Raw genomic sequence first — 7601 nt, 5'->3', positions numbered from 1 at the left:
TAAATCACCCGACCGTGTAAGGAACGCAAACTCAAGGAACATAATCCCGGTATCACAGTAACTAGGGCGGCAAGAGTGGAACAAAACACCAGGCATAAGGCCGAGCCTTCCACCCTTTACCAAAATATATAGATGCATAAATTAAATAAGAGATATTGTGATATCCCAACATATCCATGTTCCGACATGGAACAACTTCAATTTCACCTGCAACTAGCAACGCTATAAGAGGGGCTGAGCAAAAGCGGTAACATAGCCAAACAACGGTTTGCTAGGAAATGATGGTTAGGGCTGACATGGCTAAAATGGGAGACATGATATAGCAAGTGATAGGTAGCGGAGCATGGCAATAGAGCGAACAACTAGCATAGCAAAGATAGAAGTGATTTCGAGGGGTGGTCATCTTGCCTGCAAGATTCTCAGAGTTGTCGAAAGCTTGATCCTCGTAAGCGTACTCGACAGGTTCCTCGTTCATGAACTCGTCTCCCGGCTCTACCCAAGACAAGAACACAAACAAGCGAAACCACAATCAACAACGAGAAATGCGCAAGCCACATGATGCAAAAACATGTATGATATGCAAGATATGATATGCGATGCATATGCGTGCTCCGGAAAGAAAATGATGAACATGGCAGTAACTTGGCAAACCAAGCATGCCACTGGAAAGATGAGATGATTTCGGTCGAAATCGATATAAAGATCACCGGAATCGGATGCACGGTTTGCAAATGGCAAGCAAAACAAGAATGACACGAATCTGCGATAAACAGCAAGATAGCACTTAAAATGCAACAAGTAACAATGCTACAACACCCCAACATAGCAAAAAAGCACATGACAGTAAACTACAGGAGATGCTTGACAAAAGATGAACACTGAGCTACGGCTATATGACAACATATCAAGCTCAAACAAGCATGGCAAAAGTGCAAAAGATTACAGGTTCACAGACTTGGTGAAAAACTGGACATGGCAGTAAACAGCATCAGGTAGCAATGTTCAGAGCACGAAATCAACATGCTACAGGAACTTAACATAGAAAAACAAGGCATGGCAGTGTTCTACTAAAAGCACATGACAAAAGTCCCTTACTGACCATAAGCCAAAAAGAACCAGAAGATATGATGGCAAGCATGTAAACATAGCAAGTTTCGTTAACAGGTTTCAGACTTAGCAGAAAACAAAGCATGGCAGAAATATTAATATGTAGGCCTCTTTGTGAGCTTGATGCACTCACTACAGAGCAATGCATGACAAACCAAGCATACCTACAGCAAGATGGCATGTTTATGAAGCTAACCATGGCAAGAACAATTGCATAGCATGTATGGATCAACTACAATAAGCTTGGCAAAAATGCATATCATGTTAATAATCTGCCAGAAATATTTTATAGCAAAAGCAGAGCAAGATTGTGTCATGCTATGGCACCCCCTAATTGCAAACAATTGCAGAAATGGATCAATTACAACTATAACTACAAAACATCCTTACTGAACATCTCCAAAATATGCATGGATCTCTCTGTAGCATCAAGTTTACATGGCAACAAAATTACAGCAGACAAAGACTTGGAGAAATCGCAAGTCCCTGAAATCAGAAATATTACGGGGCCTACTTTGCATGCTTATGCTAGTCACCACAGAGATCACAAAAATACATGGACTATACCACTGGAAAGATGGCATGGCATACTTCAAAACACATGTAGAGCTCATGCTCAAAAGATGCACAGAATAAATGATACAAAAATGACAAATCTCCAAGTTCTGTTAAGAACCAGAGAATAACAGCAACTAGCCCTCTTCCAACGAAGATTTGGGAATCAAGATGACCTCTAATGAACATGGTACAATTGAACAAAATGAATAGCATCACGAGACGAACAATTTTACATATAACACGCGCGAATCGGAGCTACATGCAAGAAGTTATCGCATCGGGAACAGAGGCACATGCTGATAAGATTTAGGGACTTGGAGAAAAGAGGGGGTCGCGAGAAAAAGTCAACGTAGGGTGGTTGGATCTGGATCGAGCGTTGCTCGCTCGAGCTCGACTCGGGCCGACGGAGTTCGGGACTCCGGTGGCCGGAGCTCGCCGGAGGGAAGGAGGAGGCGAGGGAGATGGCCAGCGGGAAGGGACCGGTCGCCGGCGGGCGGGGTACGGCGGGGCCGGGCCGGTGGCGGCGGCGGCGGGCGCGCGCGGCGCGGGCGGCGGCGATGCGGGCCGGCGGGCCCACGGCGGGCTCGCGGGCCGGCGCGGTGGGAGGTTGGAGGCGGGCGGACGTTGTCCGGCCGGAGCGGACGCGTCCGGCGCGGCGCGGAGGGAGAGGGTTAGGGTTCGTTTGTGATTTCGTTTTTCGGGATGCCCACATATAAATAGGTAGAGGGAGCTAGGAGACTCCAAATGAGGTGCGGTTTTCGCCCACACGATCGTGATCGAACGACCTAGAGTATGGAAGAGAGTTTGGTGGGTTTTGGGCTGGTTTTAGAGGGGTCTTTTGCTGGACAATCAAATGGACTTTGCGGATGCCCGGTTAACCGTTGGAGTACCAAACGACCTCCGAATGGAACGAAACTTGACCGGTAGTCTCCGGGTGGTATATTAAGACCACTTGACAAGCCTCGGTCCATTCCGAGAAAGTTTGACACACGCACACGAAAGAAAACTAGAAGGGTGCACCGGAGGAGATAGGAGCGCCGGATTGGAAAACGGACAACGGGAAAAATGCTCGGATGCATGAGACGAACACGTATGCGAATGCAATGCACGTGATGACATGATATGAAAATGCATGACATGACAAAATACAGAACGAAAGACAAAAACCCGACAACGGAGGGAAAAACATATCACATAGCCGAAAATGGCAAGAGTCGGAGTTACAAATATGGCAAGTTACATGCGGGGTGTTACAGGTCGGGGGTGCCGTCATAGCATGGAGGTAATTCGGGCTTGAACTTGTCGGGCCAGACGACGCTGCGCAGCTCGGGGGTGAAGGCGCGACAGCCCGCCATGGTCACTGGAGCCCGTCATGGAGGCGGATCCCGGTCCTGGTACCCTCGCGCCGCCTGGGCGGCGCGCGATCCTGACGCGGTGGTGCAGGGAGCGCAGGAGCGTCTTCTTGCGGCCGAGGGAGTTCTTGGCAACTTCCTTCTTCGTGCGCAGGTGCCCTGCGCAGCGGGTCGCGCCGCAGGGCCGCGCATCTTGGGGCAAGGGCGGCATCTTGATGCAGAAGTGGTGGAGGCGCTTCGTGGGCTACATCGCCCGCAGCTGGAGGTGGGCGAGGCAGCGACAGAGACGGTGTAGAAGAGCCCCCAGCGGCGCTGATGAGCTCGGCGATGCGGTCCAGCCAGTCTTCGTAGAGGTTGATGTCTACTACACAACCTTCTTCTTGTAGACGTTGTTGGGCCTCCAAGTGCAGTGGTTTGTAGGACAGTAGCAAATTTCCCTCGAGTGGATGACCTAAGGTTTATCAATCCGTGGGAGGCGTAGGATGAAGATGGTCTCTCTCAAGCAACCCTGCAACCAAATAACAAAGAGTCTCTTGTGTCCCCAACACACCCGATACAATGGTAAATTGTATAGGTGCACTAGTTCGGCGAAGAGATGGTGATACAAGTGCAATATGGATGATAGATATAGGTTTTTGTAATCTGAAATTATAAAAACAGCAAGGTAACAAGTGATAAAAGTGAGCACAAACAGTATTGCAATGCGTTGAAACAAGGCCTAGGGTTCATACTTTCACTAGTGCAAGTTCCCTCAACAATAATAACATAATTGGATCATATAACTATCCCTCAACATGCAACAAAGAGTCACTCCAAAGTCACTAATAGCGGAGAACAAACGAAGAGATTATTGTAGGGTACGAAACCACCTCAAAGTTATTCTTTCTGATCGATCTATTCAAGAGTCTGTAGTAAAATAACACGAAGCTATTCTTTCTGTTCGATCTATCCTAGAGTTCGTACTACAAGAACACCTTAAGATACAAATCAACCAAAACCCTAATGGCACCTAGATACTCCAATGTCACCACAAGTATCCGCGGGTATGATTATACGATATGCATCACGCAATCTCAGATTCATTTATTCAACCAACACAAAGAACTTCAAAGAGTGCCCCAAAGTTTCTACCGGAGAGTAAAGACAAAAACGTGTGCCAACCCCTATGCGTAAGTTCACAAGGTCACTGAACCCGCAAGTTGATCACCAAAATATACATCAAGTAGATCATGTGAATATCCCATTGTCACCACAGATAAGCACATGTAAGACATACATCAAGTGTTCTCAAATCCTTAAAGACTCAATCCGATAAGATAACTTCGAAGGGAAAACTCAATCCATTACAAGATAGTAGAGGGGGAGAAACATCATAAGATCCAACTATAATAGCAAAGCTCGTGATACATCAAGATCATGCCAAATCAGGAACACGAGAGAGAGAGAGAGAGAGAGAGATCAAACACATAGCTACTGGTACATACCCTTAGCCCTGAGGGTGAACTACTCCGTCCTCGTCATGGAGAGCGCCGGGATGATGAAGATGGCCGCCGGTGAGGCATCCCCCCTCTGGCAGGGTGCCGGAACAGGGTCCCGATTGGTTTTTGGTGGCTACAGAGGCTTGCGGTGACGGAACTCCCGATCTAGGTTATGTTTTGGAGGTTTCAGTATTTATAGGAATTTTTGGCGTCGGGAACAAGTCAGGGAGGTGCCCGAGTCGTCCACAAGGTAGGCCGGCGCGCCCGGGGGGGGGGGGGGGGGTGGGCGTGCCCCCCACCCTCGTGGACGGCCCGAGACTCTTCTGGCCCAACTGTTTTACTCCGGGGGTCTTCTTTTGGTCCATAAAAAATCGTCAAAAATTGGCACGTCCATTGGACTCTGTTTGGTATTCCTTTTCTGTAAAACTCAAAAACAAGGAAAAACAGAAACTGGCACTGGGCTCTAGGTTAATAGGTTAGTCCCAAAAATCATATAAAATAGCATATAAATGCATATAAAACATCCTAGATGGATAATATAATAGCATGGAACAATCAAAAATTATAGATACATTGGAGACGTATCAAGCATCCCCAAGCTTAATTCCTGCTCATCCTCGAGGAGGTAAATGATGAAAACAGAATTTTTGATGTGGAATGCTACCTAACATATTTATCAATGTAATCTTCTTTATTGTGGCATGAATGTTCAGATCCATAAGATTCAAAACAAAAGTTTAATATTGACATGAAAACAATAATACTTCAAGCATACTAACAAAGCAATCATGTCTTCTCAAAATAACATGGCCAAAGAAAGCTATCCCTACAAAATCATATAGTCCGGCTATGCTCTATGTTCATCACACAAAATATTTAAATCATGCACAACCCCGATGACAAGCCAAGCAATTGTTTCATACTTTTGATGTTCTCAAACTTTTTAAATCTTCATGCAATATATGAGCGTGAGCCATGGACATAACACTATAGGTGGAATAGAATGGTGGTTGTGGAGAAGACAAAAAGGAGAAGATACTCTCACATCAACTAGGTGTATCAACGGGCTATGGAGATGCCCATCAATAGATATCAATGTGAGTGAGTAGGGATTGCCATGCAACGGATGCACTAGAGCTATAAATGTATGAAAGCTCAACAAAAGAAACTAAGTGGGTGTGCATCCAACTTGCTTGCTCACGAAGACCTAGGGCATTTTGAGGAAGCCCATCGTTGGAATATACAAGCCAAGTTCTAAAATGAAAATTCCCACTAGTATATGAAAGTGACAACATAGGAGACTCTCTATCATAAAGATCATGGTGCTACTTTGAAGCACAAGTGTGGAAAAAAGGATAGTAGCATTGCCCCTTCTCTCTTTTTCTCTCATATTTTTTGTTTTTTTGGGCCTTCTCTTTTTTATGGCCTTTTTTTCTATTTTTTTCATTTTTCGTCCAGAGTCTCATCCTGACTTGTGGGGGAATCATAGTCTCCATCATCCTTTCCTCACATGGGACAATGCTCTAATAATGATGATCATCATACTTTTATTTATTTACAACTCAAGAATTACAACTCGATACTTAGAACAAAATATGACTCTATGTGAATGCCTCCGGCGGTGTACCGGGATGTGCAATGAATCAAGAGTGACATGTATGAAATAATTATGAATGGTGGCTTTGCCACAGATACGATGTCAACTACATGATCATGCAAAGCAATATGACAATGATGAAGCGTGTCATAATAAACGGAATAGTGGAAAGTTGCATGGCAATATATCTCGGAATGGCTATGGAAATGCCATAATAGGTAGGTATGGTGGCTGTTTTGAGGAAGATATATGGTTGGTATATGATACCGACGAAAGGTGCGCGGTATTAGAGAGGCTAGCAATGGTGGAAGGGTGAGAGTGCGTATAATCCATGGACTCAACATTAGTCATAAAGAACTCACATACTTATTGCAAAAATCTATTAGTTATCGAAACGAAGTAATACGCACATGCTCCTAGGGGGATAGATGTGACGCCCGGATAATTAAGCTACAGTAATCCTGTGCTAATGGTGCCTTGTCATCGCATTACTGTTGCTAATCCTTGCTTGATCCAGATCTTAATTCAAATTCAAGTTCAAACTAGAGTCCAAAATTCAAATTTCTCAAACATGCAAACTAAAATGTTCAAAGGGTGGAAAATAATCCCTGCATATTTTTCATGTTCAAACACATATTTTATAAAACTGTTTTTGTTTTAAAAGCAATGGAAAACAGAAAACAAATAAAAGAAAAGCAGAAGAATCAGAAATAAAATAAAAATAAAAGGGACCCCCCCGGGCCAGAGCCAGTCAACTGGCCCGGCCCACTCCCCCTCCCTCGGTCGACCTCCTGTTCCCCCGACTGGGGTCGCTACAGGGGGCGCCCCGCCGCACCAGCTCGACGGCGCCGGTGAGTGGATAAGAGGCCGCGCCCGCAAGTTCTCTTCCTCCTCCTGGAACCCTAGCCGCCCACTACCCCACCCCCCTCAGATCCAGATCCACCTCTCCCCCTCCTCCTCGCGCCTCTTCCCTCTCTCCCGCGAACAACCGCATCATGGTCGCCATGGACCTCGTCGATCCCGCGGCCACCGGCTTCCCCGTCGCCGGCTAGCATGCCAAGGAGCTTCCCTGCGGTCGTCCCCTTCAACTACACCGAAGAACACGCACTGGAGCGCCTACATCGCCGTCTCCTTCCTCCTCTGCCTCGTCGGACTCCATCGACTACTCCGGCTCCGGCAGGCCTCCCCGAGCATGCTGCCATCCCCTACCGTCCCGCCGTGAGCACCGCATCGATTCCCCTCTCTTCCTTCTCTCGTTTAGCCGCCGGAGGAACCGCCCGCGACCTCCCGCAACCCGCGTCGCCCGCGCATACGCTTGCCGTGCCCGCGGCCTTCCCTCGCTCTGGCCGCTCCCCGTACCCCCTCTAGCCGACCACCGCCGCCCACGAGCTGCTCCGCGCGCGCCCGTGGGCCCTGCTGCCCGGGGTCGCGTCCTGCTCCTCCTCTCGCGCACTGCGCTGCTTGCTGCAGCTCGTCGGGAGCTGCTGCCGCTCCCGTTGACACCGCTCG

The sequence above is a fragment of the Aegilops tauschii genome, chromosome 2 (assembly GCF_002575655.3).
Source record: "Aegilops tauschii subsp. strangulata cultivar AL8/78 chromosome 2, Aet v6.0, whole genome shotgun sequence".
Taxonomy (NCBI): Eukaryota; Viridiplantae; Streptophyta; class Magnoliopsida; order Poales; family Poaceae; genus Aegilops; species Aegilops tauschii.
This window is presented reverse-complemented; position numbering follows the sequence as displayed.